The 27,043-nt window shown below is 32.1% G+C and overlaps 1 protein-coding gene across 13 annotated transcripts in view; it reads left to right on the forward strand.

Annotated features, from left to right (window-relative positions):
• LOC145292164 (uncharacterized) overlaps positions 1–27,043 on the forward strand; it is an 801,350-nt gene that overhangs the window by 155,952 nt on the left and 618,355 nt on the right. For 8 of the 13 annotated variants that reach the window (XM_080138343.1, XM_080138347.1, XM_080138350.1 and 5 more), the window contains exon 2: positions 26,137–26,175. The exons of 2 other annotated variants lie outside the window; for them this stretch is intronic. The gene's annotated coding sequence lies outside the window, so the exon portion shown is untranslated. Of the gene's footprint in view, positions 1–9,591; positions 10,060–26,136; positions 26,176–27,043 lie in introns of those variants that run through there. 3 more of the 13 variants (XM_080138359.1, XM_080138351.1, XM_080138361.1) reach the window with 3 other exon arrangements.

Consider the following 27,043-nt stretch of genomic DNA (forward strand, 5'->3'; position numbering starts at 1 on the left):
GTGTGTGCGTTTGTCTGTGTACATTTCCCTACACAATAACTCTGTCAATTTTCAGTCTACAGACTCGAAATTTGATATACAGGGTAGTGAGATTTGGGAAAAATCTTTGTAATCCGTATTCAGCCAGAAATTTGGCTGTTAAGGGGTTAAAGTTCAACGATTTGACCTTTGAGAACTCTACCAAACTCCTCTGCCAATTTTGGGTCTAAACAATTGAAATTTTAGATATATGTTCCTTGGACATGGATCTAACTTAATAACTTGATTTGACCCCAAAACAACAAATGTTAAGGGTCATAATAGGGGTCAAAGTTAAAAAAAAAGTTTAACCTCTGCGATCTCTACTAAATTACTCAGACAATTTTTGGTCTAAACATGTGAAATTTTACATAAAGGGTATTCAGAGATAGGACAAGCTTTTTAATCTGTTTGGGTCGAAAATTTGAGCTACCAATATATAAATGTATGTATGTATGTATGTTTGCATGTCTGTCTAAAACTTTCGACAGAGGCGACAACTTTTTACAAGATCAGTATCGTTTTGAAGCGCAACCCTTCAGATAACAGATACCGAAAAATTGGCTAAAAACATTAATTTCTTCACCCTCAACTGAGCACTTTTCCACAGGGAGGGGTCGCTTTTTTCACCAATATTTTCGAAAGTCATCCCCTCTTTTCGATTGTCTAGTCTTAATTTAAACTTACGTCATTTCCAGTTTGGCAGTGGTTGTAGCAGCAAAGACGTTAGGTTTTTTCCCCATTCTTTTCTTCCTTCGCAGTACGGATTTGAGCCTGCCTTCCTACTACCACTTTTTTTTTTTTTTTTTTTTGTTCAACACACACCTCCAAACACCCGGGCAAAGCCGGGCTGAAATGCTAGTATAATAGTAAATAAAAAATCTGCATTAATCAAAATATATTTAATCGTATTTTATGACTGGGCAATGCTGGGCGGCCTTCTAGTATATCAAAAAGGCATAAAGCATTGAATGATGGAAATCTACTCCAATGGATAAAATATGGAGTTCAGTTTGGAATTCTCAAAAGGTTATCTATTACTGTTAAAGAGACTCTCTCTCTCCTGAAGAATGTGGATAATATAGCAAACAAAATCTTATGAATATACCAAGTCGTAAGATAAACGGAATGGTCTTAAATGAATATCATTCAGTTTAACACCCATTTTACATGCTGGTATGTGTTGGGTGGCTGCTTGATTAGTTTGGAAGTAAATTTCTATCTTTGGCCAGATCTTTTTAAAAAAATTTTATTGATTTTTTTTTTTTTTTTTTTTTTTTTTTTTTAATCCATTTTTATCACTTCTTCCATGTTTTCGTTTACCTTCTCCCATGAATTGAACCCGCTATCTCAACTGTTTTACCGCCACTAACCCAAGAACTCTCATCCAATCTTTCAACATAGTCATACCGTTAGTCCCCTGTTCTGCACACATCTTATACTGTCCAGATTTAATTTTCCTCTGAGGTCATCAGATCTAAGCCTGCCTTTAAGACCTTTCCCACCTTTCTCATTTATTATATATCATTCTCATTTCATTTCTCTCCGTGCTATATATCTTAGGCTCTCTATGACCAGGTTTCACTTCTGTACATCATCGCACTGTAGACGCATGCCTAAGAGACTTTTCCCTTGGTTGACAGAGGTAATGCTCTGCTAGTTAGTAATGATTAAAGTTATCTGAATTTACTTTATCCACTTCAAATTTTTGCTATTATATATATGTAAATAATAATAATTAATCCCATGAATATTGTTTGGTTAACCAATCTATTTTATAAACATGGAAACTCAACAAGAGGGAAAACTTTTAGTTGCAGACAATCAAGAAATACTAGCAGGCTGCTCGGCATTAAGATACGCTTAAATGATATTTTAATTCATGCAGATTACGTATTTATCATTATAGAGATAATTTTCTATCGATTTAATACACTAAACCGAATATGTAGTAGTGAAATCAAAACTAAATATATATAACTTGAGTGCCATCAGCTAGACTCAAAACCAAAACTTACAACTCTCCACCATCGTTCCTTAGCCTCTGAGCCACACCTGTATACACACACACACACATCTATAATATAAATTTCACCTGTCTGTTTAAATGTATGTATGTCTGCATGTCTCGCAAAAACATTTGACAAAGGCGACGGATTTTCACGAGATTTGTATCGTTTTGAAGCTTGACCCTTCGGACGACAAATATAAAAAAATTGGCCCAAAACATTAATTCTTTCACCTTCAACTGGGCACTTTTTTACAGGGAGAGATCAGTTTTTTTCCCGATTTTTTTTTTTTTTTTTTTTTTTTTTTTCCGAAAGTGATCGCTTCTTTTCGATTGTCTAGCCTTAATTTAAACCTATGTCACTTCCGGTTTGGTAATGGGCACAACAGCTAATGCGTCATGTTTTTATTTTTCAATCTTTTCCTCCTTCGCATCACAGGTTCGAGCCTACCTACCCACTACAATTTTTTTTGCTCAACACGCATCTCCAAACATGCTTTACGCCGGGCACCCAGACTAGTATAGTATAAATTCACCTATCATCCCTTTTTATAAAAGATGGAATCGCCCGATCGTCGAAGACAAGATGTAAGCAAGCAAGATTCAGTTTTATAATTATATAGATTAGAGTAATGTAAGAAAGTTAAGAATATATAAAACTTAAATGACCTTTGGGATAAGAAGTTCTTCATGACTACACAGCATCTCACTTCCTGCTGCCTTTGACATAATTAAGAAAATCAAAAAGCATAACACATTTTACATTCAATTCAAAGTTGTTAATTTGTGACTATTGTGTTTGGAACAGTGTTTCACAAGTTCACCAGTCTGAAGTGGAGAAAATGCTAGACTGATGTCGTTAATTTGATTATCGCTCTTGGATTCTTACATTGATCCAAATGGACACTAGTTTATTGGTTATCTGTGAAGAGAATTCTTCAATGTATTGTCTTCAAGTCTGGAATTCTGACATTTTAATGCTGTCTTTGAGTAAATATCTCCAATATTGGAAAAATATGTCTGAAGTGCTTTCACCTAGTCGTTGTTCATCGCAGACTTGTTTAGTGAAATTCATGACCTTTGACTTTACACAAATGGTAACAAGTGAATTATTTTTAACTTTCATATTTGTGTAGGAAGATGAAAGAATCACTCAAATTCAGTGTTACAAGAATAAACTGGTATATTTTTTATTGGTTTCTTTAATGTGTATTTTGCACCAAATCAAACAAAAATTATTTTGCAACTTACATTTTCTTTTTTTTTTTTTTTTTTTTTAAATTCAATTTTCACCCCAAACAATGTACAGTGCCACTTTGATGCTACTATCGAGGCTATAGGTTGTGGAGATGCTATGTAGGAAGTTTGGCAGCAAGATTTCTGTTCACATTACACTTGAACTTCTGCATGTCAGTACAGTTGGGAAAGCAGGAACTCAGAAGGATGTTCCAAAGTCTAGCAGTTCTGGTGAAGAAACTATTAGAGTAGAAAGCGTTCTTACATCTAGGAATCTGTGTAGGTGTGGGATTTTGCTGCTTGTTGGGCTTGTCGGGGGTATTTATGTTGAAGGGGTACAAGGGTTTGTAGTTTGTCGGAGCATCCACCCTTAAAATACTTGCAGAACAGGTAGAGGGATGCTGAAGCCTAGATAACAGTTCCGACCTATCAGGTTGCCGACTCTCTTTTAAACTCTGTCCAGGAGCAAGAAACAACAATACTCCGTACATTGGTGAATGGTGCCTTGTAGAGTTACAGGATACTTTCAGGCATAAGTAACTTTCTAGCACAGTAGAGAGTCCACTCTCCTCGCAGCGGCCCTGATAATGCTCTCAATGTATCTGTTCCAACTCATGTTCCCTGTGAACGTTAAGTCGAGGAGTTTGAAACAAGTACTTTCAGGTAATGTATCTTTAGCCATAGCTATTAGTGGTTGAGAATGTGTCTTGTAATTATTGAAGGAAACAAGCTTAGTCTTGGCAGCATTGAATGTGACCATCCATTTTTGTCACCATTCCACCACAGATTGGGGGCTTTCCTCTGGTGTTTCTGCCATTTCCTTAGATATGTGTTCATTTGTTTTCCCTCGTGCCTCTTATAGAGCATGGTGTCATCAGCAAATGTTCATATCCTATTTGATTTTTTTTCCTTTTTAGACATATAACTTTATATATAAGGTATTCGAATCCATGAAAACTTTATATTTGGGTTTTAGCCCAGGAAAATCATGCATGCATAACGAAGTAGCTATTGATTCATGTTTTAATTTTTAGCATTGCAGCAAACATGTCTTCATAGCTCAATTATTAACGGTAGAGGCAAAAATACATTGTAAGCCAGACCTTTTGGTTTCGATTCATGGTGTTGGCACAGTCTTTTTTTTAACTTCTTAAATCATTACTATATATTGGGTGCAATCTATAAATATAAAAGCGAAAATGTATGTATGTGTGTATGTATGTGTGTTCGCTTTTTCTGTGTGTCTACAAAAGGCTTCTTTCAGAGAAGCGGTCGGTCGGTTCACAACTTTTTAAAACTTTTTATATCACATATAAATGGTAATATCTCACTGTTAACAACGAAGCTTGCCTGTCTATTTAATTTGCTCGATTTCGGGAAGATAAATATTCAATATTTGTCGCTCGCCGCATGTGGGTTAGTGTTTTTCCTATAACATCTTGGGGGCGAGGGGAAAAAAGCGTTCAGCAGTAAATGAAATCTCGCAGTCAAACTTGACTTCATTAACTCATTAAAACGAGCATCTGCTAAATCCAAGTAATTAAATAAATTCAAACATGTTTCCGTAAGCATGTCGCGGTGGGGCAATGGTTAACGTCACACGTTTTTTTTTTTTTTTCACAACTTTGCCTCAACGGTTTGGGTTCGATCCTCATACTTACTTTTTTTTTTAAACCCCCCCCCCCACACACACACGCACACACCTCCAAACACCCAGGCAACGCCGGGTACCCTTCGCTGGTATAATAATAAATACAAAATTTGCATTAATCAAAATCTCATATTTAACGTATGTTATGACCAGGCAATGCCAAGCGCTCTGCTAGTGTGTGTATGTGTGTGTATATATATATATATATATATATATATATATATATAATATAAAGCTGACCGTCTGTGTGTGTGTGTGTGTCTGGTCATGAATAGGATCCTATATGGTTGACTATTACAGAAAACTGATCACATATAATGATAGAAGATGTATCGAGACACAGGAATGGGTATGTTTGATCTGGCAAAACGGTGATTCATTAAAATTGTGGTGTCTGTTTCGCGTCTGGTCCACAAAGTATGGAAATAAAAAATTTAAAAATGAAAAAAAAAAAGAAAAGGTTTTTGATATAGATGTACATAATAATACTTTGATAAGTATGTTTTAACTTAAATAGGGATGGTATAATAAAATTGTGGGGTCTTCGCTTGCACCTGGCCTCCATAGAATGGAAATAGGCACAAGCTTTAATAAAGACTTTTCATATCTATCTGTGTAAGTATACTTTAATAATTATGCTTCAGTTTGAAGAAATATGGTATAATAAAATTATGGAGTGTTCGTTCGCACCTGACCTCTATAGAATGGAAATATGTCACAACGTTTAACAAGGTTTTTTTAATATAGATCCACAGAATATTGTGATAAGTGTTTCAGTGTGAAGAGGTATGGTATAATAAATTATGGGGTTTATCTATTTTATTTTTACTTTCATCATATTTTGCTTTGGTTTTGATACCCCCAAATTCGAAGCTATCTATTTACAACCCTTCCTTTTCATAACATATCATACTTTCATAAATCAGAGTCCATTTTCTGTAGGCTGTTTTTGAACCCAGTCAACGACGGGTACTTTTTCTAGTATATATATATATATATATATATATATATATATATATATATATTAGTCATGCACAGACACTATTTCACTATATCACAGCTCATCAGTGTGGCTAGACTAGCACCCATCCCTAACCAGGGATGAACCTACAACCATTTAGTTGATAGTTGACAGTTCTAACCTCCAGCCTATAAGATTGGTACCCATAAATGACCTCATCAAATCGCCATTTATATTTTCACAGTGCTTGATCAAACAAATAAAGAGCTTCGAATAGTGCTAAAGTTATAATTTTAAAAATTATTTCTCTATATCGGATAATAATCGATAGAAAATTAGCTCTATAATAAAAAATCTGCATGAATGAAAATATAATATTTATGCATATTTTACGACTGGGCAATGCTGAGGTCACTTGCTAGTGTGTGTGTGTGTATAGATAAATAGGAGAGAGAGAGATTTATACAAACAAAATCTAGCTGAAATAAAGCTCTACTTGTTATTGAGTACTCTTATATCTACACAGATTTATAGGATTGACATCTATGAACAAAACTATCAACAACTTGGTATACATTAATGTTCGCAGTGTTTTCTCATAATACTTATTTTTGACTGCATAAAATACTTCTTTCATTTTCATCTATTAAAAGAAATATCATATACAATAGGCTTCTGTTTTATAACTGCATTTTATGATGACTCAGATTTCGAATGTTACAGAAATGAGGAAAATCATTTAAAATTGCACAAATTGATGGATTGATCAGTTATTTTAAACACTAGTTTATATTTTAGTTACCTCAGATAAAATGAAAGCATTTTTAAAGTTGGTCATACACACCCACTGTAAGAGTTTGTGTAATAAGAAGGGGGAGATAACTCTAATAAAGTCTCTGCATTAATATTTTACATCAATCCAACGAAGATTAAGAATGTTGAAATATGTTTGCATTATGAATTTGATCTTAATTTTTTAATAAATTTCAAAAGAAATTCATCTGTACTAATGAGAGATTTATTTGTTTATAATGGATTTTAATGAGATAAAACATAGGTTAAGGATACTAAATTATACAATTTCAAATTTTATTTAAAGGCCCTCAAAAAGGATATTTCACTTGGTGACCTTCAGAGGGGAGGGTGTGATGGCGCAGTGGCCCTGGAGATTCTAATTGGGGGAGAAAACATTCAATCATATTCAAACTATCTCCCTTTTTATATATTTGTCAATACTAGGATTCTACTTGAGTCTTTGAGGCATAAAATCAAGTTGTTGTTCCTGAGTATCAATCTGACCTCTGCACATCACTGGTTTCACCTCACAAAATGAAAACATTTTAAGCACACAATTTCAGTTGTTATTTCTATTTTTATCGTCACAGTAAGTTTTTGATTGTTTTTAGATATTTTGAAGTTGCCATTTCAGCATTTATTAAAGGATTCAAAGGTTTCTTAGTATTATTTATGTAATAAATATTAACCTCTTACCTCTTCCAGTGTAAGGCTTAGGGGTGTGAGTTCTCTGTTTTTTAGCAGTATTTCGTTTATATAAGAAAAGGGCAAATTGCTATTTTTCTCGTTTGGCTTAATTTTATCCCCTCTCCGCATTGTTTTATCTTTTTCTTCTCTTCATTGTGCCTTACCTTGTTGCCACCCTCTCCCTCTCTGAAAATGTTAATTTTGCCATACTTCAAACGATTCAAAGTTTGTTTCATCAATATGACTGTCTTCTACCGCCTTTAAAACATTTGTTGCCATTTTCAGTATGAAAAAAAATATTGTAGATTTACATTTTTTCCTACGTGCTCTAAAAACAAAAAAAAGATAGAAATTGGGATTTAGGAGGGGCTGTGATTCACCCTTCCAGATTGAGATTTTAATTTTTTTTTTTTTTTTTTTTTGCCATTGGCCACCCACACATCCCCGAAGCATGAACTGCAGCTCGTTCAGTGATATTCTAACTATTGCATAAATCCATGTTATTTATACTCTTTGCACTACTCTGCATATCTTGAGTGTTACTTGCACAACATTTCGGTTGATTTAACTGCCAAACTTCTTCACGTGTATCTTGTCGTACGTGGTAATCTTACTGCTGAACAGCATGGACCCATGGTGTAGAGGATAAAGTACTTTGTAAAATTCATTTGTAAGTTACACTTTTCTAGAGATTAAAGGTTAATCCTCAGTGCGGTTAAATCCTCAAAATACAATCGCAAATTACTTAAGACATCTACTCGGACATGGCTGACAGAATGAGAGCATGCTATCCACATAGATAAAATAAAGGGCTTTGTTTGAAATTTTGTACAAATTCTTGAGTTCGATAGAAAGATTCCAGAGTTTGATAAGGTATACCTGGAGAAGATCAGAAGTTACATCAGCTGAAACATTGTGAGGATAATGTTGAAGTTGAGAACAGTTGTCTGAAGGATTCGAATAATCAGTTCTCATCTTTGGATTCAGAAAAATAATATTGCATAAGTATAAAACTCTTTAGTTAAATGGAAATGGCTTGATTCAAATAAACAAGAATAGATATTCTTACACTGTACAATGTATGCCATAATCACACCGGTTCTTGTTAGATTACATGAAGTTGAGTTCGATAGAAAGATTCCAGAGTCAGAGTTAAGCAGTGTTGGCCTGGTCAGTACCAGATGGGTGACCAATTTTGGAATTCCAGATGCTGTATGTAGGACGTTGACACCTTCACTGCAGGAGTTGCAAAAACCTAACGTCGTCATCTCCCCTAATACATGTACATGTGACTGGAGATCACTTGTGAATTTAATACTCCCATGGAACTTCCTCCTTTGGAGGAAGCCGGTTAAACCGGCACAGGGTTAGTGCCATTTTAATTTTTTCCATTTCCATTCTTACATAAGCTGAAAAGGCAGTCCTTCAGGGGAGCGGTAGAGTCTGTCTTTCTTTATGGTGCTACAGCTTGGACACTCACCAAAAGATTGGAAAGAAAACTAGACGGCACATTCACCCATATGCTGCAAACAGTATTAAATATATCTTGGCAAAATCATCCCATGAAGCAGCAACTTTATGGCAACCTACCTGCCATATCTAATACCATCATGGAGAGACGCCTACAATTTGCTAGTCACTGTCTGAGGAGCAAGCATGAATTGGTGAGTGATGTCTTGCTATGGACTCCACGACACGGACGCGCAAGCAAAGGACGACCTAGATCCACGTGCATCCAGCAAATAGCACACGATGCCAACTGTGAACTTGAAGATCTGAGGCAACTGATGGAAGACAAGAAACTCTGGAGAGGAAGAGTCACATTGGTCCGGGCAAGGAGCCCGTCCTGATGATGATGATGATGATGATGATGCTTCTTACAGTCTCCATTCAGTCTTTACATTTAATGATGAAATATGATTTCAAATTTGACCAACGGTAGAATAGGTTTTATTACAGAGATGCATGGACACATAAAACGTAAATGTGAAAGACTGTTGGACGGAGAACCGTTAAACAGATGCATTTTTTTTTTTTTTTTAAAAGCATATATTGTTTTCATGTTCTGATAATTTTGGCAAGTTGCTTCAAACAAAGAACTTACTCTCTTATGCTTGTAATTATTTTTTTACCCTTTAGATATGCTTTTTGACGTTAGTTTTTATAAGCGTTGAATAAATAAACAATCAAAATGTCAGAAAATGTAAAAGAAAAAAAAAACTTGTGATTTATCGAGAGAAGGAAGTAAAACAAAAAGGTATTTGCCTTGCTTTGAGTTGTCATCAAGTCACTCGTTTGTATATAGTATCTGACTTATAAACACTTCATTTTATTCAAGTTTTTTTTTTCTTTTTCGTTGCTTAAAATACGTAACTTTGAAGCGAGTTAAAATTTTGCATTTATCGTAATATCAAGTATAAAATACTATCTTCCAGATTTGTGAAAAAAAAAAAAAAAAAAAAAAAATGGCCACATTTTATATACTGGTCACAGAAACTTTTGGCATTATTTGAAAGAGTTTTTTATTTTTTCTATTAAAAACAATTCTGCAACTGTTTCTGTAAAAAAGACCGCCTCCTCAAAAAAGCTACTATTAAGATGCATTCATTCAATCTGCACATTTAATGCTGAAAATCTAAATTTAAACTTGAGTGCGACAAATCCTGTGATTGAGATTTTTGGATCCTCTAATATATCATTCAGGTACAATTTTTTAATTTGGATTTTTTTTCTTTTTTCATTTGATACTATTATTTCATGTTTTATTTAAAAAAAAAAAAAAAAGCAGAAAAGAAACGAACAATAAAATGTGAAAATATTTGAACAATCCTTGATTTTTTTTTTTTTTTCTTGCACACATTTTTCTTTCGCATGTTTTTGTGATTAAACAAATAAATGTTGTAAAAATGGGCTTATTTGTTGAGAATAATTTATTCTTGTGATCTCATTTCTCATAAATCTGTTTGACAATGTGCCGAGAAAAAGGATGGTATTGTCTAACTGAATCTCATTGATTTGTGACTCCATAAAACAATTCAGTTGATAAAAATGAGACTGGTTTGCATCTTGGTTAATTCCAGTCTCACAAAAAGAAAACACATGCAAGCGTGTGTGTGTGTGTGTGTATACACACACACACACACACACACACACACACATTTCTGTGGAAATATTTTTTAGTAATTATATTTCCTTTTTATATATACCAATCCTTAAGAAGCTCAATGTAATTATGGAGCATATAAATAAATGACAAACAAAGTCTATATTCTAAATTTCATGATGTTGATCATCTTATAATTTATTCCTTTAATTCAGTTGACATTTACACTGCATTGATGGTATTTTTTCTTGGCAGATTTAAGAAACAAACAGGAATTATCGCTGTTTGATCTAGTATGTGTATATATATATATATATATATATATATATATATATATATATATATACACTAGCAAAAGTACCCGTCGTTGACTGGGTTCAAAAACAGCCTACAGAAAATGGACTCTGATTTATAAAAGTATGATAGGTTATGAAAAGGAAGTGTTGTAAAGAGATAGCTTCGAATTTGGGGGTATCAAAACTGAAGCAAAATATGATGAAAGTAAAAATATAATAGATAAACCCCATAGTTTATTATGCCATACCTGTTCACACTGAAACACTTATCACAATATTCTGTGGATCTATATTAAAAAACCTTGTTAAACTTTGTGACATATTTCCATTCTATGGAGGTCAGGTGCGAACGAACACCCCATAATTTTATTATACCATATTTCTTCAAACTGAAACATAATTATCAAAGTATACTTACACAGATAGATATGAAAAGTCTTTATTAAAGTTTGTGCCTATTTCCATTCTATGGAGGCCAGGCGCGAACGCAAACCCCACAATTTTATTATATCATCCCTATTTAAGTTAAAACATACTTATCAAAGTATTATTATGTACATCTATATCAAAAACACTTGTAAACGTTTTTTTTAATTTTAAATTTTTTATTTCCATACTTTGTGGACCAGGCCCCACAATTTTAATGAATCATCATTATGCCAGATCAAACATACCCATTCCTGTATCTCGATACATCTATCATTATATGTGATCAGTTTTCTATAATAGTCAACCATATAGGAGCTTATTCGTGACCAGACACACACAGAGACGTTCAGCTTTATATTATAGATATATATACACACAGTCCACTTTTTTTTCTTTAATTCTCTTCATTCTACATACATTTTTTAAACACACAGGCATTCTTTTTCCTTAGCTCAAATGCTACCATTTTCATTTTGTTTTTCTGTGAGTTATCGAGATTTTTTTCTTACATGTCTGAAGAAGGTATAGAGTTAGGGTTAAGTCTATTTCAAAGCGTCTACAGTTTCAGATATTCTTTTTCTGCATATGAAACTTTTAAATATAATTTATTTTTTTGATGTTCAAAAAATTATTTAGAAACTCTTTCAACCACTTTCTTGTTGTCTACATCAGTCTTACAGAATATAAAAAAGATCAAAATTAATATATGTACAAACTATATGCTTTTCTATGAGTGGAGCACTCTAGTGGGGGAAATTGTTTTCTATTTAGTATAAAAGCAATAATGTTCGGTAAAAAGAGCTGAGTACTTTCCATTATAAGTTGCAGATTTGATAGCTCAGTTGGTAGGGCTCCAAACACCAAACATTGGGTCTGGGTTTTGTATTCTTCCTACGTTTAGCCACACTAAGGAGTTCGAGATAATGAAACAAGTGTGTGTGTGTATCATCAACAGATACCCTGTTTTGCTGTATTATAGCTATTCAGTGCAGTTGGACTAGTATCCATCTCAAGCTAAGGATCGAACTTGCAACCATCTAGTTGATAGTTCTAACTTCCAGCCTATGGGATCTGCGCTCATAAGCGATATCTTCAAATATCCTTTTTTCTATATAAAAATTTAACCGCTACTTTTATAGTGCTCAATTTGTTCGTTTACAAAGAACTTCACATAACACTGAGTAATTATCAGGGGAGATCATTTACAACAGTGCTCTATCAAAGAAGTGGGGAAGATTATATATAGTCATTCACAGATACTGTTTTGCTAATATATGTATTATGTTTATACCTACAGACACTAGTGTTTCATGCTTTCGCAATCATCAGTGCAGGAAGTGATAATTACTGCTGGTCAAGAGATTTGAAAGATAAATCTCTTGACCAGCAGTAATTATCACTTCCTGCTCCATTGACTAGGACGTTATCTCTGGGCCGGCATCAATTAACACATGAATTAAGTTGAATTAAACTCCTGTCAAATACGGGCATAACAGTAAAGCAGCCTGAGAGTATTCTAACAATCAGAAGTCGTGAATGTTACATATTACTAGTTGATTGCATTTTTTGTTTATTTCTAAGACAGGGCTCAACTTTAATCTTAAAGGAACTTGTAAATAATTATAAATATTGATAATTATTTTAATACCTACAGACACTAGTGTTTTATGCTTTTGCAATAATCAGTGCAGAAAGTGATAATTACTACTGGTCAAGAAATTTGAACCCAGTTATGTCTACTTTGGCTCCATTGGGGGATGTGTGTGTGTGTGTGTATGTGTGTGGCGCTTGAGTGAATATAAAAATGTATACTTTTTGAGGTATGCATTTTTTATAAAATAGTCAAAATTGTTACAAACAATACGCTCAATCATTAAGTTAATTCACAAACATGATTTTTTTTTAAAAATTAAAATACAGGCCAAATTTCATATTTACGTTTCCATAAACGTCTTACACATGTTTCATGTGTGTATATGTATGTATGTATGGCAAAATAAAATTTAATTCTGACTGATGTATATATTTACACACACACACACACACACACACACACACACACACACACACACACACACACACACACACACACACACACATGAGAGAAAGATTTTGACTTTAAATGTTTGTTTTGTGTGCGTGTTGTTAGTCTATTTCTACACTGACAAATATTTCAAATAGATTATATATTTTTTAGAAATTGTATATTTAATTTCGTTTGCTTAGAAGATATTTTCTGGAAACTTTATTCTTTCAGATTTAAGTATTTCTTTGATTGTGGCTGTTATGAGAATGCTTAACCTTGTATAAAATATCGTTTCGTATATTAATGTTTAACTACTGTGTGAAATAATTAAAATTATTTTTAATTTTCATTTAATGAGTTTCTACTCTCGTGGGAAGGCAAGTAAATAAGGACTTGATTTGAACACGACTACCCTAGTTTAATCAGTAACAGTTACCTCCCCTTAGTTTTATTTAAAAATTCAAAGAGTTCTAGATCAAGGCGATATTAGGGTCCAGATTCAAAACAAATAAAATTTAAGATGGCGTTTATATCCAAAGATACATTTTCATAAGAATCCAATTTATAATTATTATGTAAAATTCGTAACTTAAAAACAAATAAACATTAGATAAAATATCAATAATGATATTAATCTAGGCACCGCCAAAATTGGGGGGGGGGGGCAGGTCAGTACTTTTTGACGGACCGTCTTTTTAAAAATCTACCAAAAATCAGGTAATTATCCGATCAATACGAAATTTTCAGCGATTATTAGGAGAAGAATGAACTTTATAACAGTGTACTTATTTTTCATAAACGATATTTATATATATATTTTTTTTTGCTTACAAAACCCCCCCTTGTTTTGAAGTGGGAACAAATATGCTTAAAATAATCATCTGAAACTGAACAAAACATATTGTGTTGTTGTAAGGGATAGAATTATAGATAAAAAACAAAAAAAAAAAAACAAATTGTTTGCATACCTTATTTTGACGTCTGAATATCAGAACTTCGATTGTGTTTAATTATCCCGCTTTTGAGTTTTGAAGTGTGAAATTCGGTGAATATGTTAAGTAAAATAATTAATTTAAGTTAAGCAAAACAAAAAAAAAAAAAAATTTAATATTTATACGAAAAAAGCCATTTTAAAATTTTTGATAAATAAATAACCAATTTTTTTTTAGCGAGCCGAATAATGCATGACCATTATTAAACAGGGCATGCTTTGAATAATTGATATAAAAAAAAAAAATTCGATAAATGTTGTGCCCTTTGTGTTAAAAATAGCATCATTTTTTTCGATCCCGTTTGAAAACGTTTGCCGCCTTTCGACTACGGTGGACCAAACGCGCTGAAATAATTTTTTTTTATTCTGCTTTAAATTGCCCCCCCCCTATTTTGGGGAGTCTGGCCCCCACACACATATACATTAAAAACCAAACTCATACAAATGGTCACCCATCTGGTACTGGCCAGCCTCAGCTTTATAATACATTGAAATTTTCGTCACTGAAAAATAAGTTTTTTTGGCCTGTTTGGTCTTCCATAGTTTTCTTCTTATAATCCGCAAACGTAAACAGAGTCGATCTCGACTCTACATGAACGCGAAATATCAGGTTACCTATATGAATAAGTGGAATTATTTGAAATTCAGGTACTTATATTATAATATTTTTGCATATTCTCTTAGAAAATCATCCTAAATCTTAGTTAGACAATAAATAAATAAATTAATTATTTCAAAAACCTTTTTTTTTTAATATTTAAGTACGTTTTTTGTGCAAGACAAAAAATGTCAATTGTTAACTTTTTGGGAAAATTTAACATTTAAAATTTAATTAAAAATAGTAGAAAAAGTTTTACATTATTCTGTTTTCTATATGATAAAATTCAGGGTTTTATCTTTCTGGAAAAAAAAAGTTACTCAGAAATAATGGATTTTAATAAATGTAATTTAGTTTTAAAAAACAACAACAACTTCATTTTGCGGCCATTTTTGGCGGTGCCTATATTAATCTCATAGTTTTAATGCACATTTAGTTTCTATTTTATTTATTTATTTATACTATTTTTCAACCCAAAGAAGGCATATTGTCACTTAGACGTAAGGGGATACTATTTAGAATCATGTTTAACAGGTGATTGTGGGGAGTTGAGTAGCTAGATATTTGTTCACATTACATTTTAACTTTTGCAAGTTATTAGGTTGGTGCAAAAATAATGTCGCTTTTGGACGTTCAAATATTATTTTTGCACTAACCTATAGTACTAATAGTACAGTCAGGGAAGCAGAAAACAAAAAATTCCAAAGTCAGAGGAAAGAAACTACTAGATTAGAAGGCTTTCTGGCATCTAGAAACCTTAAGTGAATATGTTAAAAAAAAAAAAATTGATTGTATGAAATATAATTATCCACTGACACGTACTGCATTATCTACAACCCATCAGAGTGGCCGGGCGCAGTAAGATCCAATACTAGGACCCCAGTGACCAACGTTCGATACTCCATCAGCCATCACTAAGCCACAAACAGAAACACTGCTTGTAGTGGCAGAGGTGTAGGTGTATTGCATCCACAAACGTTGTCATTTATTTTAAAAAATTATATTTGTGATATGGATAATTAAACATATTAAATTATTTTGTCCAAAGAAGCTAGGTGAGGATCATTGCTCTCTTCACCAGTATTATCCAAATTTGTAGTAAATTTGAGTGTAATTGAATTCTAAAGTGCCCAGTACATGAAGTAGAGCAGACGTATATGGCTTACATCGATATATCAAGGTTTTGACTTTATAGGCACTTCAGAGCCAAAGCTAGAAATCTTAACTCGAGAGGGAGTTTCTATTGTCTATGTTATTTTAATTAATACAAAAATAAATAAACTTATGACTCGGAAGTTTGTCTAAACTGTTGGAAAGCAGTTATGATTGTTAGATATTTTAAATTAATTTCATGGTAATATGAATATGGATAATAAAAAAAACCCTTCAAAATAAGAACTATATCAAAAAAGAACTTTCAAGATTAAAGTTATAGCTCCTAGGCAACACCAGATTTCTTGAGACGAACAGATCTTTTTAAAATTGTGATACTATTTCTTTTTTTTCACAGTAATCTAAACAAACGCATACTTTCAAATACGGACCAGGGGAAATAACTCCATTTTTTCTCGTCATGATAATTGCCCTTAGAACAGCTTTCCAAGCATGACTTGTAAATAAACGTTGGTTGTTGTTTCGTAAAGCATTACCAACAGATTTTTTTTCTTTAACTAAGATTTATACTTAATCGACAACAATAATTGTTTACTTCTCCTCGTTAAAGTGTGTGTGTGTGTGTGTATATATATATATATATATATATATATATATATATATATATAAACATTTAAAAAAAAACCCAAAAAAGCAGCAACGTGTACTCTGATTTACTTTAAAATGTCAATACCGGGTGAATGTTTGGCATCCGGTAGGATGCACCATCCCCAGCTTGAACAAACTGATAAGTAAATTATATATTAAAAAAAAAATGGAAATTATCTTGTAAGATTTTTTATATTTTCACAACTTTGTTTAAAATTTATTATATATTTTTTAAATTTTCATTTTTTTTTTTTTTATTATTTTTTTTTTTTATTAAATTTTTTTTTTTAATGTATTTTGGGGCGGGCAGCGATTTTTTTTTTTTTTTTTTTTTTGTGTTAATTGGATTCTGAAAAAATCCACCAAAAATTAGGATAATCCGACCTTATTGGAATTTATTAATAATTGACTTTAAAAATAAAATACATAAAGTTATAGGATTATAGTTGACTAAAGTCACTGGGAGCTTTCTGCTGTGTTGTTTCCGGAAACAGTGAAACCTCAGAATAGTCACTTCTGATTTTATTTATTTATTTTTTTTAATTAGGTGTTTTATAACGAAAAAAATGTTATTTATATTGTAAAGTGATTTATTAAAAAAAAATACAAATTATCGTAAGTAGAATTTTTGTGTCACTTCAAAGATGAAATCACAGCCTTTACAGAGATAATACCCTAACAACATAAAAAAGACATTTTTTAAGGCAACTCTTTGTAGAAAATGGTACTAAAAATAGAAAATTTAAATGTGAAAGAAGAAAAATATAAATTACAAAGAATCATTTTTTTTTCATTGAAGTAAGAACATTTTTTAATACCAAACATCTACAAACTGTTTTTGAATTTTTGAGATGAGGATTGATAATTCATAACATTTGGATTATTCAGACTACTGTTCTCTTTAGTATTATATTTATTTCGGTCAGAGAATATATCGACCGGAACGTAAAAGTAACACTAAAGATGAAAACAGTAGTTTGAATAATCCAAATATTGTGAATATAAAAATTAGTCATATATTTTTTTCTTTTACTCATAAAGTGGTTCACTTCATTCATAATATGAATGACAATCGAAAATTGATCTTGTGTTAACTTTTAGTTTTGCTTCCTTCCTATTTTGTCTCTTTCTCATATTCCATAAGCGACCTTTCTGACAAAGGGTAAGAATTGCTGTTTTCTGGGTTGGCTATTGTTTGGAGTTCATATGTGTACAATCTTAATCCTCGTATACTATTCAACTATCTATTTATCTGTCTGTCTGTCTGTCTGTCTTATACAATTCAACTCTCAATCTGCGCCTAAATCTAAATGTAGATTTCACAAAGTTTCTTTCCCAGAACTGCCCTTCTTTGGAACACTGTTCTGCTGGCCTGTTTCCCAGTTGAATACAACATGATAGCCTTCAAATCCAATGCAAACAAGTTCTTATTGAGACATCCCCATAAATAATCAAATTCTACCCAATTTACACCATTAATGATTACTATACAACCACCTTACATTCCGTAACCCTTATCTTCGAGTGTCCTTCGGGCCTTGATAGGTGGTGACTCAAGTAATAAAAAATCCATCCATCTTGTTAACTCTTGTCTTTTAGTGGTTTGTTATGACTTGTTAGTAATATATAGTAAATTTTGAAACTATATATGGCAATTAAGCTACACAGAATTTTTCGCGTTTCATCCTTGTGAGGATTTGTCAGGCTAACTAATCTTCACAAAAATGAAATGCAGAAAATTCTGTGTAGCTTAATTGCCATATATAGTTTCCAAAATACTATGTATCAAGCACTGTTGAAGTGAATACTGAAAATATCTACATAAAATATTATGTAGATACATAAAATAATATATAACTTATTTCTCAGAAAAAATTAATAAATCTAAGTAAAAATAAACAAATGCATCAATTCTGAATAAATTAATGTTTTCTTACTTTTATTATTTTGTAATGTTCCTATTTACAATGCCTCCCCACGGGACGGAGACACCAGGGTCGTTTTTTAACGTGGAGAAAAGGAACAAAAATAAAAATTGTCTCAGTCGTGAAGGATTTCTCCTCCACTGACAGAACAAGAAATTGAAGTGTAGCATCTGAAGAACAGATACTACGCTTTGATCTTGTCCCGAAGGCCAAGAATGTTGTTGGTTGGAGAAAAACAAACTAGCACACTATTGATTTGCATTGCAATCGTTATTATTGTCCTATTTCCCTTAATTTTGGGGGTGGGGTTGGAGCTGACCTTTTTTGAAAGCTCCTTCTCCAAGCTTGCCTTGTCTTAAAGATTCATTCCATTCAAATTCCATTGTTTAAGGTTCTTGCAGTTTATTTTTATTTTATTTTATGGATGTAGATTCAGATAAGGCATGAATCCACTTGATGTAAGGAGCTAACAAGAATGAAAATTTTGATGACAGTAGATTTATCAATCAGCAGGAAAAACTCAATGATTATTAAAATTAACATGATCACTATTCTAATCAGGATACAGCAAGTTCATGAGATATTTTCTTCTTATATTCCTTTCAACACAAAGCCAGCCATCCTTAGTGTATAATATACATTTCTGAAAAAAAAAAGGGGGGGGGGATAATTTTATTTCTAGGAGAAAGTTTAAGGTTGAAATTTAACTTCTGTGCATATATTTAAATTTCTTTTTTTCAATTTTTTTTTTTAATTTAAAATTTTTATTATCTTTCATCAAAATGAAGGGCTTTTTAATATTTTAAAATTATAAAGCAAGAAAACGGATGTTTGCTCTTTATGATTTCCGGTTTCTGCTGTCCATTTGGCTAGATATTTGGACATAGTCAAGTTAATAAGAAAGCCACTCTTAACAGGGGGAGGGAGGGAGGCTTTCACCTTATCTAAGAGGAAGATAATCATTAATCAGAAAGGACCCAATCTTGGTATTGGAACAGAAACCGGATGTCAATAAAAAAGCAGACAATCTTGACTATATCTTGAAAAATAAAATTAATATTTAAAAGCCTAGATGTGATGTTTTATGTTTTTAAAATGATGTGGCTTATTTCACTTTTCATTTAATTTGAATTTGTCTACTTTATTTTTAGAGCGTCTGTCTGGCCGAAACGGTGCTTTGCCAATAAGTTGATTTTTGGTTTATTCAATAGTGCATTGTTTATTTGGACAACGTAAGGCGATTACATTTACTGGGCTATAACAAAGATTATAGATTGAATGAATCGGTTAAGAACTGAGCAATAAGACTAAATTTTAATCCTGTCTTTTGAATAGGAAGCAATAATAAGAAAGATAAGAGTTAAAATGAAAACTATTGATTTTGTCTTATTTTGTTTAGCAAATGTTTGCCAGTCTTGGGAGATTTTCTTTGAATTAAGCAGGTTAGTGGGTGGCAGAAAAAAAATGATCTGCAAATAGATTTGTAAGTAACGATTTTTAGAATTTATATTTTATTTATATCTTATTTTCTAAGGATCATATGACAATATCTATAAAAGTATGTTATTCAAATTAAAACAAAAAAAAAAAAAGAAGAAAAATTGGACTTAAAATAGATTTAAGCTGATGAATCAAATATTCTTTCAGCCCCGGCAATTTATGCTATAAAAATTATTTTTAATACTAGTTACAAGATTAATCCAAATCATTTAATTCATATTTTTAAGTGAAGAGTTGGAAAAAAATTAAATTTTATAAATATTATAACTTCATTGTATCCTAGGAAATATTATGTAGGTACAGCTAGTATGTATATATATATATATATATATATATATATATATATATATATATATATATATATGTATATATATGTATATATATAAATTTCATATGAATCGACAAGTTACTAAGAACCTATAATCGTTTTATTTATTTATTTTTTTATACTGTATTTTCACCTCAAACAAGGCACAGTGCCACTTGAATGTAAAGGACTACTATTTGGAACAAAATTTGTAGGGACACTACGTAGGAGTTGAGCAGTAAGATGGCTGTCTCGGTAATGCAGTAGGCAGTGCGTCAGTCTCATAATCATGATAATGTGGTATCGAAATGTATTTGTATAACAATTCTGTTGAAAAGGCTAGTGTCTGGCTATCAGCACGTACATAAAAACTCTAGATTCTATGAAGTAATGTTTTTTTTTATTCCTAAATGCCGCATATCAAACCGTGACGAGACTGTTCAATCGAGAAGAACTCATTGTAGATACTTCAGGTCATATCCCAAGGGTTTTTAGTAATGGTCTTGCTATAAAGATATTTCTTTCATGTTCACAATTTCTTTTGAGTTGACTGTACTCGTCTATCTGGTGAGATATTATGAGGCTTTGTTAGTGGACAATTCTTTCATCTGAGCTGAGCCTGTCTGCAATGTGGTCATTGGTAAATAGTGTTTTTATGTTAGGTAAACGTTTTATGATAGAAGTCATAAAAAATATAAATTGGTTATTTGGCCTCCGATTTCAGTATCTGCATGCATTTTATTAAGAGTTGATGTATCTGTCTTCTTAGCCTGTTGTTGACAATCTTCGTGTTGGTCAGCTGAAAGTGCTGTGCACAAAAGATACTTAATGTTAATGTACATCACATCTGTATATATGTACTAGCAAATATATGCGCTATCCAATCACATATTTTTGTAGTGATGGGACGATTCCAATACAATTACTGATTCCAATTTTAAAATCCACTTACAAAGTAGGATTTCAATTTTTTTTTTTTTTGCGGGAGGGGGGGGGTAGCAGAGAGTCATCTACTTTCAAATTTTGATATGATTTTATTTTTTAATTTGATTAACTTATATTTTTCCGTAATGCATAGTATCTGAGATTTTGATTGTGTAACTGATCATGAGATTGTTAGCTATATTTTTCACTTGTGCAAGCAATAGAAAATTAAGTATTAAAAAAAAAGAGAGAAGATATTTAAAAAATAAAATAAATAAAAATAAGGAATCGTGTTTTAGAATCTGAAATTAGGCCAACATTTTTCTCATTGATTCAGATATCCCCAAACAGTTCTGAGTTTTCTGATTCCCAATTCTAATTAATGATTCCAACAATAATATTTTTGTTAAGTTGAGAGAATAATATCGTAATGCACAAACTACATTCACTTATCCCCCCCCCCCCTGGAGGAAGTAATGTTTGAAAGAATGATTCCTATTCCCCAATACCTGGAAGCATGATATAACAGAATAGGTAATACATGCCCCCACTGCTACTGCACCCCCCCCTCCAAAAAAAAAAACAAAAAAAACAGAGACGGTAATCCTGATAGGATGGTATGAGGAACGAATGTATACTATATTGTATCATAACCAATGAAAATATACTGCACATAATATAATCAGCATACCAGACCAGGATCAAAGTGTAGTATCTGTTCTTCAGATGCTGAACTACACTTTTTTGGTCTCGGTTAATGGAGAAGAAATCCTTCATGACTGATTTTTAATTTTTGTTATTAACCAGAGTTCGCCTTTTTGGGGAGCTGGTTTTTACCTACATTAAAAATCAACCTCGTGTCTAACTCTGTCCTCGTGGGGAGGCAAGTAAACAACAAAAAAAAATAGTTAGGACAGGAGGGAAAAAACGTTTGCATTTGTTCATTGAGATAACATAAAAAAAAACAATTGCAAGTTTCATTGACCATGTAAAATGCTGAAATGAAAATCGGGTGAAAAATATAGCTGCCATCTTCATAAACAAAGACATATGTTAAGAATGGGAACTTCGTTTCATAAGTTATTAGTTTAAAAAAAAAGACGTTTATAAACTAGTTATCGTTCTTCCATAGCTAGCATGTCTACTGACTTGTTTAGATGCTGACTATGATTTAATTTTTATTTCAGCGTTTCACGTGTAGAATGAAACCATTAAAAGAAAACATTAAAAATCCTGTTTTATTTTCTAACTTTAACCATGCTTTAGTACAAAGAAAAGTAAAACAAACCAAAATACAAGTTGTTTATGATTAAGTATTGCCGAAACTTATTTCAATCTAAATAATTTGACTGAAATAAGAATTAATCACAAATAAAAGGAGTTAGACTTTTATTGATAGAATAATTGGGGGAAAAATTTTTTCTTTTCCTATTTCAGTCGCGTAAATTAAATATTAACGAAGAAAAGGCTAGCAGGCTTGCTTTTTTTTTTTTTTTTTAATTTATTGGGGAGGTGGTCAAGAACTGTTCATAACATGATTTATTAAAAAGTGAAATAAAACTTTAAATAAAAAAAACTTAAACATTAAACAGAAAATTCAATTTTATTGGTTTGTATTTTAAGTGAAAGGCATTCTCATCTCAGACTATATATTTGTATACTTTTTCATGAAAAAATGTCGAGCTCTTACTATTGTTCTATCCTCTAAATAAAAAAAAAAATGCAACAATCATGAACCTGACGGTCTGTAACCTAAGAAAATGGAATTATGACGGACAACATACCCCCCCCCCCCAAAAAAAAAATTTAATAATAAGGAAGACATTTTTAATATTTAATTTAAAATACATTCCTCCTCTTTTTTTTCTTTTCCAGTTATAATTGAAAAATGTTTTCAATATTATCAGGGTAGGGCTATATGAATTTCCACATAAAATGTAACAAAATCTATTATTACAATGCCGATAACATGGTACAACAATAACAAATGAATGTCGTCAGCTGATTTAGTTCTAACTTTTAAAATTTCACAAGATAACTTTATTTGTCAGATAGGAAGGATGGATTCCTCCAATGAGAAGGGGCAATTCTTGCATACCATTTTTCCATAAGAAAATCTTGCTTTTGCAAATATACAAAATGCTAAGCAATCTTTGGATACTATTCTCAATAAAAATGTGTATAATAGGAGGCTTGCTACCTAAATGTACTACCTCCTCTCTCGGCCCTGTCGGTGGGGCATTAGAATACGCCGACTGCCCCCCCCCCTGCAGAGGGTAAAAGTCCCTCAATGGGGGTCCTGGATATGATCTTAAACTATATCCAGTGGTGAGGCCCCAGTTTGTGGGCTTTGGGGAGTGTGGAGCCACCCTTTAATTACCATTGCTCCCAGGTCCACTCTGACCCGGAGTGGTAGTACCTTTTAGGGTCCCAACTATGAGTTAAATAGAAACCGACGTGAAAACAACAAATATATTCTATTAAAAAAATTTGTCTTCAAAATCTTTGAATTTGCCATTAAATAACCCGAAAAGGGTTGATATGCCGTAAAACAAAAACCAACCAACCTCCTCTCTCTCATTTTGTTTATTTATTTCATTTTATTAAAAGATGAAATGGAATCATAGATTTGAATCATAGCTGTCCAAACAGGCATAATAAATAATAGCTGATGCAGTTTTTCAATCATCAGAGATTAAAAAAAAAAAAAAAAATGTACTTGTTTTTCATTGGATAATTTTTTTTAATTTTCTTTGAAATGGAGGAACATTTGTTTTGGGAATAAACAATTTACAATATTTTTCACAAGAGATCCTTTAGTTTTTAAAGAATGATTGGCATAATTTATTTATTTTTTATGTAATTTTTTTTGCATGAAGTTGTCGGGAGTGGTTAAAGGAAGCTGTAAATAGGTGTGGATCAGGTAAACATGTTTTGGAGGTTGGTTTGTGCTGCTAACCTTGGTGGTGGTGGTGTGTGTGTGTGGGGGGGGGCTGGTATGGTGGATGAACCTGGCTAAACAAAAAGAAACTGTTAAGGGATGTCTTTCCCTTTCTTAGAGTGACTAGTTTGACAAAATGAAGGTAAATGAAAATCTAAAAAGTTGATTGGAAATCAAAGCATTTTGTTATGTGTTTAAACTAGCATAATAAAGAAATAGCCTCACATTTTTTCCATTTTATTTAAACTAAAATCAAAACGAAATTTGAAAAAAGATCATGTTTAAAGTTTTAGTTAAATTCTATTTTGTTTTTACTAATGTATTACCAATTATTAAGATCAAAAGCCACTGGAGGATACCTTACAGATAGAATTATTGTAGGCTGAGAGATGAATAACGTTATGAGAGGATTGAGAATGATTGCTGGAATAGACTAAGTTTGAATACTTGTGGGTACGGTACATAATAGGAATTGGTTGGCGTTGTTTTGACTAAAACCTTCATTACTGACCAGTAGACATACTTAGCATTGTCTTTTCAATGATTACAACTATATAATCTAGAAAAATTAGATTACATCTCTTTACAAATCTTTACTAAACAGTAATTAATTATATTAATTGCTATGTACATCCAACATAATGAAGATTGTGTTAACCCAAATGAAATAGACTGCCATTAAAACGTTAACAAAACCCAAAGAAATTCTACACTGTATGTGATGGTTTGTTTTGGATCTCCATTGGCAATGTTCATTACACCTTTTTATTATCTACAATAGTCCACACTCAACAGGAACAAAACATTTATTACCTTCTATTATATCATGTTGCAGATACTTAGATATTTTTCATGTTCATTATGTAAATTCCAAACTCATTTGTACTAACCTTGGTTGAAGAGTAATTGCATTATCGTTGTTCTTACAACGTCATCTCCAGCATCCTTTAGTCATCACATTTGCCTGGAGATTCCTTTTTTGGTCTACAAATAGTTTTTTTTATTTTTTGATTTCATCTGAGTGGATCTACAATGTGCTTGATTTAATCCTGTAAGACACATTCTCATTGATCCAAAAATCATGATTAATAATTTTGGTTTGAAAGCCCCCCCCCCTAATTTTAGTGACACTTGTAGGTAATGCTTATATATATTTCTTTTACCTTTATTTGTATGTGAATATTATTGTAAGAATGGAAAAGAAAAAAAAAAAGGAAAGTGAATCAGTGGGTTAATATTCTAGTAATCTATTTCGCTAGCATACTGTGTGTGTGTGTGTGTGTGTGTGTGTGTGTGTGTGTGTGTGATAGATTGTAAGGATGTGTAATAAGAAATAATTAAGTTCAAATATCAAACCATATCGTTTGGGAAGAGTTGATATTTTGCTTCCATTTTTATTGGATGCTGATTCATGACTGGATATACAGCTTATATTATTCCAAAGATAGCACATGTAGAGAGTTGAAAAAAAAAAAAAAAAAAAAATACATATAGTCTCTCTCATTGTCTCTTACCTCTCTCCCTCTTATTTACATTCTTCAATCTCTCTTGCCACTTTTATCATTCGTTCACCCTTCATTTAAAACATTGATATACAGATGAAGTGTGCACGATAACGAGATAACATTTTCAGAGTTTTTGTTTATAGTTTGATAAAAAGCATAGATATATTATTACTCATTTTTGTTTTTATCGGTTAGGGAGATGACTTCATAAATTTTTAATCCTGACTCTAGAAGCAGTAAAAAACTAAAAAAAAAAAAACTGCAACTTTGATTTCTGCTAAAGTTGCTAACTAGTAGCTTCAGCCTTTTTACAAACTTAAAACACCTGATCATCAAAGGAAGATAACTCTTGACTAATTTTACAGTATTAATTGGTTTATTTTATATTTTTTTGATATTAGTTTAATATATCCAACAATAACATCCTCAATATTTTTATATACTAATACGTTTGCTTATTTTTGTATTTTTCAGGAATTTTAAGACTTATATCATCTTTTTTCTTTTTTGGAGGTATGTAATACTTTTTTTTCTTTTTTAATTTCATGATTTACAGATAACATTCTTGGTGCATTTATAATTTTAGACTCTCGTGAATAAAGGAGAAAGTGTATCTATAGGTTTGTTTGTTTCTACTACCACTTATTTTTTCACACTTAATCATAGCTACTCCCCAACTTTTGGGTTAGACTATGTGGGAAGGATTCAGATATTGAAATATGAATTTTCTTTTTTATGAAAACTTGCTGGAACATTTAAGTTTTTGTAGTCTTATATCAGATTTGGGTTCTTCATCCTCATGTAGGATATACTAATTAAACTACTTCATTCAATTGTCATATGATTTAACTAATCATCAACTCCCTGTATTTCCTCCTGTAACAGACAACACGCTCTGCAACATAGAAATATCTGTGCGTGAGGTCACCAAGCTAATCAAAAACCTTGATTCCAGTAAAGCAACTGGCTCTGACGGCATTCCAATCATTGTGCTGAAAAAGCTTCAACTAGAACTTGCCAAAACTGTTTAAGCATTGCGTTAAAGAGAATTGCTTCCCAACACACTGGAAAATCTCATCAGTATGCCCTGTATTTAAGAATTCAGGTGATAAGTCCTCTCCCTCTCAGTGCAGACCAATAAGTCTCCTGTGTGTCATGAGTAAGCTGCTGGAATCCATATTAAATAAAGAAGTAGTCAACCACCTCAGCAGAAATAACGTTCTTAGTGACATGCAATATGGTTTCCGTTCTGCCAGATCTACAGCAAATGTGTTAACTGTTATATCCCATAGGATTAGCGAATCTCTGGACAAAGGCTTCCTCTCTAGGGCAATTGCTCTTGACACATCAAAGGCCTTCGATGAGGTATGGCATAAGGACC

This window comes from Euprymna scolopes, chromosome 13, assembly GCF_053919585.1.
Source record: "Euprymna scolopes isolate OS-2025 chromosome 13, ASM5391958v1, whole genome shotgun sequence".
Lineage (NCBI taxonomy): Eukaryota > Metazoa > Mollusca > Cephalopoda > Sepiida > Sepiolidae > Euprymna > Euprymna scolopes.